The sequence below is a fragment of the Pelobates fuscus genome, chromosome 4, assembly GCF_036172605.1.
Source record: "Pelobates fuscus isolate aPelFus1 chromosome 4, aPelFus1.pri, whole genome shotgun sequence".
Classification (NCBI taxonomy): Eukaryota; Metazoa; Chordata; class Amphibia; order Anura; family Pelobatidae; genus Pelobates; species Pelobates fuscus.
In genome coordinates, this window is record NC_086320.1 from 135,368,792 (window position 1) to 135,382,578 (window position 13,787).

Genomic DNA, 13,787 nt, shown 5'->3' on the forward strand with positions numbered 1-13,787 from the left:
TGTATTAGCCTAATATCTGTAGAGGATCAGCATATAAATAAAAAAACACAACTGTGTAAGTTTATTTTTTTTTGTATATTTATTATTATTTATCCTTAAATTTATACCTAAAAATCATAAACAAAAACAAATACACAATACAATACATACACAATTCACCAGTCATGAATGCCCAATTGAAAAAAATGACAAAATACAAATTTCTTAATTATATCACTATACTGGTAATAAAACAACATTAACAAGAATTTGTGAGATATTAATGTAAGTTTAGTTTAACACATAGTTATGTATTTTATGTGCTGCCTCATCATCCCAAATTTCAAAAAGATATTATACTATCATTTTTAAAACAATTAGTGTTTGGAAATGAAGAAGTTAAACTCCAGAATTTCTTGTAGAACCAATATAGATATTATTTTCACAAAAAATATCTGATGACATTATGTGCAAGCTTAAGATTTCTATACTCTTGAATGTATTGATCCAGCCATGCTCATGTAAGGAAAAAATATACAATATAGCATACTCTCAGTTTTCTTAAATCTTGACTTCTTTTTCTAGAATCCTCAGGATCTGAGCTAACAAAAAAGACAGATCAGATGAGAATACTTAAAAAGCTGACAGATTCTTGACAGATTCATCCATTAGCACATTTCCTGTTCTTGAAGGAAAGAACATCAGGTACAAAATGAGTGTTCGAAAAATAGGAAAAATAGTGCTTAAAATAGTGTTCCATATAATAAAAGAAGAAAACAAAAATGCATTGCTAATAATTAATTCAACAAAAGATATATAAATAGTTTAATTATATTTTTGGAACATTGAAATTTCGCTGAAATAGTATGTTAACCAATTTTTTAGAATAGAATATCTGAAGGTGTTTAGACTTTGATGTCAAAGTCAGCTGGTGTTATTAGAAATACAATTTTGGTCAAATCTCATAAAAATCGAAAAGGGGACATCTATAATGGAAGCGTGCATGGCGATATCACAGACATACTGCCAGTCATAATTTATTATCTAAAAAAAACAGCAACAAAAAACACAATGACATTGTGTAGAAAGGAAAAACGCACTTAATCCCAAAACCTGAAAACTAGTATCATGGCAAAGTTTTTATCTTTATCAGCTTGTTTATCTCAATAGCAAAATAAAAATAAAAAAAAGCTTTCCATAAAATCAACTCCTATGGAAATCCATATAGGATGCTATGTTAGTTTCTACATTAATGAACATACCACTCTGCAGGCAAAGATCATCATATCAACAATAAGTGAACCTCAAATCTCAATCTGCACAGTGTCGCAAAAAAAAAAACTAATTGCAGAGGCCTCAATTTATTAATGTTGAATAAACGTTTAATATGATTACATTTTAGAAAACAAAACCTCTAATTTGGTAATACTTTGATATTTTTGATACAGTGATATATTTTTATATATGATATTTTTTTTATATTTTAATATTTTGAACAAACAATTTCAAAAGTGTATCCGAAAGTAATATTCATTTGAACAGTGTGTCCAATAATATTAAATCAAGGCCATGGTTACATAGCTTCATGTAAGTTCTTATATCATATTATAAATATGGATACTTCCTATGGCCACTGTTAAGTTCAGAAAATTATTGTGCCCATAGAACATGTGGTCCTTCATTAAACCTTAGTCACTATGTAGACTCTGCTTTATAATATCTCTGCCTTAGCCTACTTAAATTAGAACTGTCATTATAGGACCCTCTGCAATGAATCCTCCAAGGTGACATGATTATTGTATGATGGAACCTAAACGATAAGACATTAACTTGAAGTTCTCCCTCGATATCCTTGCCTTCTTCCTTTTTCAATTCTTGGTAGATGGCACTTCAAGGAGCATGTCAGAACCGTGACCTTGTATATGTATTAGAGAACAAAATAGGAGTTGCTAGACTGTGCAATGATATTTAATAGACATCTATTTTATATTAGAGGCTGGGTTTTAGTACAATGCATACACTTAACTTAAAGGGATACTCCAGATGACTAAAGCATTTTTGCTTGCTGAAGTGCTTTATGTGTGAAGAGTGTGTCCTCTTTTTTCATTTTACAAAAAGTGAATATTTCAATAGAAAATTGCACTTTTATAAATTACTCTTGTTATACCCCCTGACAGTCAGACAGTTGGTCCTGTTATTTCCTGGGTTGTTTAGCTCAGTGGAGCCAACTGAAGAGGTAGCAACTGCCCAAAGCACCTGCCTTGTAAATACTTCTCATTGAGTTGCATTGGGTATTCTATGATTTTGTATAAGGCAGGGTTAGAAGGAGAGGCTTGCAAAAGCTGCAGAGAAGAAAACTGTATCTTCTGCAGTTCTATTGTATCTATTTAGATGTAGCATCAATAAAAATGCACAATTAAATGCATACATGTTTCTATTGGAGATGTATCAACTAAGCCATAATTTTTATTTTATTTTATATTTGGGCAGTGAAGTGTTCATTTATCTGGTAAGTGAATAGTATTTCTCTTATTTACATCTAGGCGATTTGTTATTCAGTTAGCAGAGAAATGCTTATATCCTGTAACGGGATTTAGTCACACATGAGAAGATTCATTTTTCCCATGGTCATCATAAGTGACAGCTGATGGGGAATGGTAAAACAATGCTACTTGAAATTAATCAATAATCTTATTCTACCATGTTCTGCTTTCTGACATATATTTAAGACAAAGCAGTCCCTACTCTGTATTATGCATGCTTTGTGATTGCTCTGGAATCACAGGGAAATTCCAAGGCAAATGTATAAGTGGTTTACAAAAATAATGTTTATTTAGGTAACAGATACATTGGGGGACAGTCAGTAAATGCTGATTTTATTCACAGATCAAGTGAAAAGTGACCAACAGAGGCAATAATAACAAAATAAATATCAATTTGTATATTACATATTTCATATATATGTAATATATAAATCAAACAAGGGGAATAAAGGTTGCGCCAGAAATGATAAATACAGAGATATGTTATAACATATATATATTCTTTTTTCCTTTGATATATATATAGACAAACAAATAAAAGCAAAAGAAAGTTCAAATATAAGTCCAAGTGTGAATCCAAATGGTAAAACATGCTGTAAGATAAAACCTCAAAGAGTCAAGGTAGATCCTCTGGAATGGGGTCGGATCAGAGTATTCTTGGCAGCCATATATGCAACAGAATGAGAGAGCTAATGGTGCAAAAAATCCCAGAATAACATAAAAGTAAATAAAACGTCTATGGTCCTACTTACAGCTCTAGTCTGAATGGCGTACAGTGGTACAATCCCCACTTAGGATACGTGAGACTGTGTAGGTAGGCAGATGTATCATCGGTATGATGATCATAAAAAATATAAAAGAGACAGCAATAGTGCTCACAGTATAAAAGGTATCAGTAGTATAGAATAATAAATAGGTATGCACATTTAATTGAGCAGACTAACTGCTCAATGTGTAGGCGTAAGTGATATAATCCCCACCGTGGATTATTTTGGAGTATTCCTCACTGGAAATTAAAATAAGATGCCAAGTAGAAAATAATAAAATAGTAAAATGGCAAACTCACAGTGGAAAGAGACCAACATACCTTTATTAAAATACAATGTAAAACTTGGAGGCGGAGCCTGACCGAGCAAGAAAATGGCAGCATAATCCCTGAGCTCTGCCAAGGCCTAGCCTCAATCCTCAGCCATAACAAACACCTGAGCCCCCAGACCCCCCAAAACTCCTATCACTCACCCCAATACCTCCACTCACCCCCCCAATGGGCGGAGGTAAGAAAACGCGCAACTCCACGGTCGCACCAATTTTCAGACAGAAGGCCAAGAAGGCCCAGGCGCCATCTTTGGAACACTCACCGTCTGACTCCGACTCCGAGATGAGCAGCCAAACAGCCTCGGATCGGGTAGAGGCACCACTAACGCGGCGGGACATGCAAGGGTTCCTCGCCGACTTCAGAAAATCGGTCGCAGAGGAGCTGGACAAGAAGCTGGGCCCGATCATGGAGGGAATGGCGGACCTGACAGCCCGCACACAGGCCACAGAATCTAAAATGGCGGAGGCAATGGAAACCGTGCAGGCGCACGGCGGGGAGCTACAAGATCTCCGCAAGCAACTGCGCACCCTAGAGGAATCAAATGAAGACCTTAACAACAGGACCAGAAGGAACAATATTAGGGTGAGAGGCATACCGGAGGCTGTATCCACCGAGCTCCTTACCGATACCCTCACAGAGGTGTTCCAGAATCTCCTGCCAGAGGCCTCAGTCGCTGACCTGCTCATGAACCGTGCACACCGGGCGCTGAGAGCCCCCAGCAACAACACAGCCACCTCAAGGGACGTGATAGTGCGTCTCCATTTCTATCACATAAAGGAGCGCATTATGAGGGCCGCAAGAGAGACCCCCATTGAGGTGGAAGGCGTCCCGATCCAGCTATACCAAGACCTGGCGCCGTCCACCCTGAAAAGAAGACGACACCCCCTCACGCAACATCTCACCCAGCACGGCCTCAGGTATGCTTGGGGCCACCCGTTTAAACTCATTGTCCGCAGGGAGTGCAGGTTCCACTCCATCTTGCACGCCGCGGAAATCCCTGCTCTCCTGGACCACCTGGGCCTGCCACAACTCCCTGAGCCTCTCCAATCTGCCTCGGGCCTCCCAGCACCACAAACAGCCAGCCGCAACCTACCGGCCAGACACAGAGATAACCTGCATCAACACGCAGAACCGCACAGGCCCGACGCCGCACGCAACTAAAAACTAAGCCACGACGCAGCGGGAGCACCAACCGGACACAGCACCAGCACCTCAACCACGCACCCAATCAGGCTACAGACCGACCCCACACTGCTCACCTGACCTTCAAAAGAGAGCACCCCCCAGCAGGTACCCCATGACCATGGACACTACTACAGCGACGGAGACCACACCCAGCAAACCCGACCGCAGCACTCGCTCCCCCACGGAGCCGGAGACCCCCAGAGTCAAGTTTAAACATTGAGCGGGATGGAGGGCCAGCATGGACTGACCACCCAGAAACCCTCTCCTTACGAACAATGATCTCAGGACTGCAAGTATCAATAGGGAGACACACTTACACGCACAACACCTGCAGCAACAAAATATCCTTGAGGGGCATGGACAGCGTGGGAGGGAGGGGGCAGCGGGGGGTTGGGGGCAGTGGGGGCGGGTGGATGGAGGGGGGGCAGTTAAGAACACAGGGGACAAGGCACACCTCACAGACACGGCCACACACGCCACGGGGGACATGGGACACTGCAACAGGTCCACCATCACCTGGGGTGCCGACTTCACCTGACAGTGCACGGCCCCCGTGAGCCCGGCGGCCTCACCCAAGCACAGGCAGGTGCCCCTACATACCCCAAGCCACACTAGACAGACCACGCCTTTGGAGGGGACCACTGACACCACCGCAATGGGCCGAGCGCACTGCCCAACCAACCTGGGACCACACCATGGGGACTCCGGGGAAGGGTAACTAGGTGACACCCCCACGCGAGAGACCACAGACAACAGGCTGTGAAGACCCCACCAGGGACCCAAACAGAAGGACTTGAACGGACAAGCTACTAATGTCCACTACCCTCAAGACCGTTGACCGCAGGTCCCCTTGCCCCAGCACTTTTCACGACCCGTGCAACCCACAGAGACGGGCCCAGTCCAGACACGGGCCGACTAGACATACCCCACCCAGCCCGACCTAAACCACAACAAAGGGACACTAGTGGATGAATACGCAGACCCCACACACACGCCCCCGAGGGGCCCACAGACTTGCACCACTGGAGGGCCCTGAGACACCACTAGAACGAGATAGAACCAGCCCCCGCCCCAAGGACGGGACCCACACGTGCACGGACCATAGCTGGCCAGGGACCCACTAAGGCTCACCTTGAAATCGTGGTCATAAGAACAGATGACCGGTTAACAATCCACCCACCATCCCCTCACCCCAACCACAAAATGCATAGACACGCGACATGGGACCGAGAGACTAATCACCCTGACACAGACACCACAATGACCACCTGACACCAGCAGGCCTCACAGCCACAGACAGGGGGTACCACAGAGTAGCAAGACTGACAAGCAGCAGACCACTGATAGCAAGCACGCATAGATATACGCAAAGCGGGGTCGGACAGGGAAAACTAATACACCCCAGGCACCCCAATAGTACCCAACACCACAGCCTACCTACAGGAGAACACATGACATTCACTGTGACTCGCTGGTTGCTCACGCATGATTCAAATCCTACTGTCACAAAAACCAGGTTCTTTGTTTATATCACAACTGCTATGAAAACGTATTTATCAATGATGTTATAACAATGTTAAGCATACAATGTTAAAAAGTTGCCAATGTAAAACCTCCATGTTCAGTGTTACCAAATGATGCACCAGCACCCCCCAAATGTTATGGGGCAGGTGCAGGACAACCTCCATAGCCGGAGGACGTTATCTTTCACTCCCCCCCCAAAAAAGGAAAAACACAAAAACACAAAACACAGAAAGACACCAGACGCGTGGCTGCCCTTCACGACACCCCGCCCACATATGAAGGATCACCACACACCCACCTAAGGCAGAATCGCTGAAGAACACAACACTTGCTCCACACGGAACAAGGCAGGGCATACCGCCAAAGCACAGGCGGAGGGACGCCGCTCCCGGGCGGGCCCACCGCTAGGAGGCGGGCTTGCCCCCCCATCAAACACCAGTCATACAGGAGACTAACATCACACCACGCACGGCAGCCACAAGAACCACGGACCCACACCCCCTTCTCCCATCCTACCCCCATACCCCATCTAGAGCTCAGCCAACGTAGCTCCGATTTAGGCAGGCCGAAGGCAGGACCTGCCACGACTTGCCAACAACCTTCCCTCAGGACTTGTAACTTCGAATCCCACTACGCGGATAGGAGATCGAGCCCTCCCGCCGACCAGACAACTGGCCAGATTGATAAGCCCAGTTACTCCCTACCTTACTTTCAGCGACTGCCCCCCAGCCCGCCGCGCTCGCGCACTCCGGGTCCCACAAACCACAACCCCTCCCCGCCACCAAACCGTCCATCCCCGAACACCGACAACCCCCACCCCCAAGGGAAACGCACGCCATGACACCACCAAATATAAGATCCGCCTAACCTCCCTCAATGTGAAGGGACTAAACTCCCCAGGCAAGAGACACGGGCTACTCCGCTGGGCCAACCGCACAGGCGCGGACATAATCCTGCTCCAGGAAATTCACTTCACGGACCAGAAATGCTTCCCCCTGACCAACAGACACTTCAAAAGACACTTCCTAGCCAACTCTCCAGACCCAAAGAAAAAAGGAGTGGCAATCCTGTTAAGCAATTCATGCCCACTAGAAGACATACGCCGCTTCAAGACCCCAATGGGAGATACCTGATCCTCACAGGACACATGGGCACAACCTCGCTCACCATATGCTCCCTCTATGCGCCGACCACACCAGACACCAACTTCTGGAGCACCTTCAAGTCCCACCTCGACAGCATCTCAGCTAAACACCTAATTATTGGAGGGGACCTCAACGCGACACACACGCCCGCCATAGACCGAAGAACCTATAAGGATGCGATGCAGGAACGACAAACTATATGCCACCTTCCTCAATGAGACACCTCTACTGGACATCTGGAGGGCCCACCACCCGGCAGACAAAGATTTCACCTTTTACTCCCACACGCACCGGTCATATTCGCGCATATAGATTGCTTCCTCGTCTCGCAGTCAATCCAGCCCTGGACCACCCACACGCACATCGGAAACATAACGTGGTCAGACCAAGTGGAGATCACACTAGACCTCCAAATCCCGTGACTATCCCGCCCATGGCGCTGCCGCCTCAACCCGTGGATTCTCCGGGACAAAGAAACAGTACACACCATAACCGACCAACTCAAAACCTACTTCGACATAAACGCCCCGACGACAGTGTGGGCAGCCCACAAAGTGACAATCCGTGGCCAACTGATAGCAATCGCCCCAGCCCACAAAAAACGACGCCTCAAGGACCTCACGGAAGCGCTAGCCAGCCTAACGAAGCTTGAAACACTACAAAAACAGAACCCTTCTGACAAACTGCTAACGCAGCTCACCTCCATACGAGAGCACCTCCGTAGGCTTTCCACAGCAGATGTAGCACGAAACCTCATGTGGACCAAGCAACGCTTTTACAAAAAGGGGAATAAAGCAGATTCCCTCCTGGCAAATTGTCTTAAAAAACGACAGGACAACAAAAGAATCTCCAAGATCAGAACCATCAAGGGAGAGATTACGAACAACCCAGACAAAATAGCCCAAGAATTTCTACAATATTATACGAAACTATACAACCACTCCGACCCACCACTACCAACAGGAGAAGCAACCCAACGGGAACGAATTTCATCCTTCCTGCAACCACTTAATCTGCCCACTCTACCCGCACAGGCACAGGCACTGCTGGAATCACCCATAGAGGGTGAGGAACTTGCCCAGGTCCTTAAAACGCTAAAACCAATGAAGAGCCCAGGTCCGGACGGCTTCACTGCCCTCTACTATAAAACATTCCAGGCGACACTTATACCACACCTGTGCAAAACCTTTAACTCCCTACTCCAGGGCCAACACCTCCCTCCGGATATGCTGCCTAAACCAGGCAAAGAACAACTAGAACCAGGTCACTACTGGCCCATCTCACTTCTGAACACGGATTTGAAAATCCTGGCCAACCGTCTCAACACATACCTCCCCAAGCTGATACACCCAGACCAGGTCGGATTCATCCCAAATGACAGGCATCGGACAACACCAGAAGAGCCTTTAACACAATCTGGTAAACCCAGAATCGGAACATCCCGGCGGTAATGCTCTCACTGGACGCAGAGAAGGCATTCGATAACCTTCTCTGGCCATATATGTTCCAAATACTAACACACTTAAAATTCCCGACCGAATTTCTGAATGCTCTGGCAGCAATCTACAACCACCCCACAGGGAAACTTCTCCTACCCAACATTGAAGCCCAAACTTTCACCATCACAAATGGGACCAGGCAGGGCTGCCCCTTTTCTCCCCTAATCTTTGCAATCTCGTTAGAACCACTCCTACAGGCCATATGCAACCACCCTGATATCCAAGGCATCCAAATCAGACAAGAGAAGTACGCGGTAGCGGCGTATGAGGACGACGTCCTCCTGACCCTGGCGGACCCGATACCATCCTTGCATGCCACTCTTGACGTGATATCTGAATACTCCAGCTTCTCCGGGTACAAAATTAACCTGATGAAGTCCGTCCTCATACCCATGGCAATGAACACACAACAAATCCATCTCCTTTGACACTCGTTCCCCTTCCAAATCACCACGACACACCTCACATACTTGGGAACCCGACTGTCCACTAAACTGGACGATACATACGACCTCAACTACAAACCACTTCAGACAACAGCTCACCTGGACCTCCAACGCTAGGACAACCTAGGGATCTCCTGGCTGGGCAGAGTTACAACCATCAAAATGAACTTGCTACCACGCTTCCTATAGCTCTTTCAAACACTACCAATCCCCATAGAGAAAAAAGATTTTAGAGACCTCCAGGCCGCCATTGACAAATTTATATGGAGGGGCAAAAAACCACGCATCCGCAGGTCGACCATGTACGTCCCCAAAACCAGCGGGGGCCTCGGGCTACCCAACTTCCAGCAATACTACAACGCGGCCCAACTGGCCCACATACAACAATGGCACGCTCCCCCGAGCACCAAAAGATGGGTGGACCTGGAGCACGACGTCATGGGATGGGATCAGCCATCATCATACATGTGGGTGCCCCCCGCCCACCGTACGCTTCCTCCACCCACCTCCCCAGCAATCACTCACACGCTAGCCCTTTGGGATAAACTCAACCCTAAATATGAGCTGTCCTCCTTCATCTCCCCAGTAACACCTATATACCACAACAAACTCTTCTCACCAGGGATGGTTGCAAAGCACTTTCGCGCATTCAACCAAAGGGATGTCTCCAGATTACTCCACCTATAGCACCAAGGAGAAATCATTGCCTACAAAGATCTCCCAGACAGCGAAACACTTACAACTGCAGACTATTTTCGCTACATACAGCTTAGAGACCTGGCAAGATAGCCAATGATCAAACAAGCAGGGACTTCACCCCCGACGCCATTTGAAAAAAGGTGCTTCGACGCGCCCCTACACTCAGGGCAAATCTCTGGATTATACACCACCCTGACAACACACACCTCCCACATCAACCTCACCTACATCGCCGCATGGGAACGAGACCTTGGGCCGCCGGAGGAATCGAGCGACTGGGCAGAAATCTGGGAGGCAACGAACTCCCTGACAGTATGCATTACTCATACGGAACAAGCATACAAAACGCTATTTCGCTGGTACTTGACACCGCACAGACTCCACAAAATGGGCCACAAACCCGACAATTTATGCTGGAAACTATGCGGCAAAACAGGTTCCTACCTACACTGCTGGTGGAACTGCCCTAAAATTAAGCCACTCTGGACAGAAATCAGCAGCCTCATAGAACAGATTCTCGACAATCCCTACCCGGCACAGCCATGGGTGATGCTACTTAACAAACCACTAGGCTCCCTCACCAGGAGGGAAAACAAACTAGCCGCCAGGATAACACTGGCAACCCAAAGGGCGATTGCGGAGCGGTGGGCCGGCCACTGAACCCCCGCAACCTCAACTATCATCAACAAGATCAAAGAAACCAGAGACCTGGACGAACTAACCGCACAGATATACGATCTGTTCTATTCTATTACGATCTGTTCTATTAGAACTCATATAGCGCACCTATGTTGGATTGAGGATTATTACATAGTCAGCAACACTTTTGAGATAGAAAGTCAATATGTACTTGTAGTGGGACACAGTTAACCCAACCGATAACCTCCGCTAGTTCCCTTCCTTCATCCAAATGGGAACCAGTTAGAATACAAAGAAATCTATTTCCCCCCAGTAACTAAACGACAAACAGTTCTGGAGGTACAACAACACTTTATTGGCCACGCATGGCTTTTAAGCACAACCCCATGCAAGGGGTGTAACACACAGCATACAATGTTCCCTCCCACAATGGTCCTCCCCCTCCCCTGGGAATCTAACATGGGAAAGGGCTTTGTCCCTTTGTCTCAAAAAGCCCACAACACAAAAACAGGGTTTCCCACATCCAGTGACAGGGGAACTCCGTCCCATGAGCCTCTGTACCTGGGAGACAAAGCACAGGAAAAAGGGACTGTCCCTTTGTCTCCCAGGCACAGAGTGCCCGCCCACGGGAAAAGAGCTGGTCTCTTTGTCTCAGCGGGCACCATAAAGCCCGTCAAACTCGCCAGCGCCCCAGAAGTGCCCACACCAATCTCAGGGACCCTTGCAGACTTGGCTCACGGGGTCTCTGTGTGAAACTCGGAAGGAAAGCATCTCCTCTCAGGATGCGAAATCTCCTCCTGGATGTCATTCGTCAGTACGAAATGGCAGCCACCCAGGGGAGCATTCATTAATTACTTCCCTTGCGGTTTCACACATGTGTGAACGTTCTAATTAACTGGTGTGAATGTTCAAATTGGGCACTCGGGAGGTCCTCGTTCGGGAACCGAACGAGTCAAGAAACAAACCACAAACACTCTCCTGGCCGGCGTTCATCTGCACGAATGATGGCCAGCTCGAGGGATGTTCGTTAATTGTTTCCCTTGCGGTTTGCGGTTTGACACTATGTTGCGAGGTGTAAAGATTCTAAGTCAACATTCTAAATGGGGTATCTGGGAGTCGAATGAATTCCCTTCGTAGAAGCACTCCCGAATGGGGAGCGGGCAGAAGACATGAAAAGATGGGGAAACACACATCATATCAGACAGGCAATTCACAGACCAGCAGCAGTCCCACCACAGTACTAATCTGCAAAGAGGAACAGTTTTATACATATTAACAGGGATGACTAAGTGTTCATACTTATTAAATGCATAGCCTCCATTAAGAATATTAGATTACACACAGATAACTGCCTGATAATGCAGACAGCATGGTCATTTTCTGGCACTTTCTGGGAATTCTGCAAATACATTGGTGAACCTCATCTTTGTATTATAATTGATGAGATTATACAATTTTCTATTTTTCGTAAAGAAAATATCAAAATCAACCCAACTTGAAACTATATTGAATTAACCTTGAGAAACATTTTACTGTTGATTGGCGTGTAAGTAAAGCCCACTGATGAAACAAAAAAAAGACGTAAAAAATGTCTGCTAACAGATATATAGAACACTGAAATGTAAAAAGCACACATACCCTGTTAAATTAGAAGTAAATGTGTTTTTGTCCATATAACCATTAAAACCACAGCTATAGAAAGACCACACAAAAATAAATAATTGAGTGTGATATAATAGCAAGAGTTCTAATAGAATTGTCCTCAGAATTTCTGTGCCACATTTACAGTGGTGTGGGAATTAATGTGTGCTAGTCCCATTTTCTGTGAGGTGAGAATGGTGTGGCTACTTTATGGGATGATGGTGCCATTTCTCCGTTAATTACAGTGCCAGGGAATTCTTCAAATCCCACATCATTATCAATAGTTAAGTGTCTTTTCTGAGACAAATATAATTACTACTTTTATATGTCAGAAATCATCATATACATACTTTAGAAAATTTGAACCTAAAACTGTGCCAGTACAAGAGTTGTTTTCCAATGTGTTCTTCTAATAGCATGCAAAGCAGATAAGCAGATACTTAGTAGAGAATAAATATTCAGTGTACAGTACTTCTGAATGGAAGTGATCCCCACATACTGCTTATTGAGTGCTAGATAACAGTGACTAACACAATTGTATACATTGACATTTTAATATTATTATTATTATTATTATTATTATTATTATTATTTTTAGTTAATGGTGACTTGGCATGCATAATGTATTATGTTTGACTGAATATTGTATGTTACTGCTTTATTCTACTTGTTGACTCATATATGCATGCATATATGTTGACCATATGTATATATATGTATATATATATTTCTCATTTGTAACATATTCTTACGGATTTAAACACAGCAAAAAACATCAACCTGAAACATTATATTTCCACAATTCTAACAAAATGTCATGCTGAATATGCAAATAAACAAACAGAGCTTTTTTTTTTTTTTTTTCAATGACAGATACCTGCAGGCTGCTTAGATATGTTGTTTTAAAATACTACTTGGATGAATTCTTATCCTAAGGGACCAATGAGTGGTCATGGGTCCATGATTGATTGTATTGCTTTCCCTGCAATTTCAGAATGTCTGTGTCTGTCCAGTGTAGGGTTTTGTCCTGGATCAGGAGTCAGTTTGTATTTTTACATAGGTGCATGATGTATTTCCGAGTATTTTGCAGTTCATTATTTCCGAGTAATGTTTATGTATTTTTTTAAACATTATATATATATATATATATATATATATATATATATATATATATATATATAAATGTTTTAAAATTCTTAAAACATAACTAATAATATGAAAACATAAGATAGATTAACAAAATAGGTGCTAAACATATACATAATGTTAATTATAATTTTTTTAACCCCTTCCTGACCTCGGATGTACCAGGGATTTTCGACAAAAACAGGCCATTAACGACCGCGGATGTACCTGGTACGTCTGGTAGTAAATCCCCACTTACCTGATCG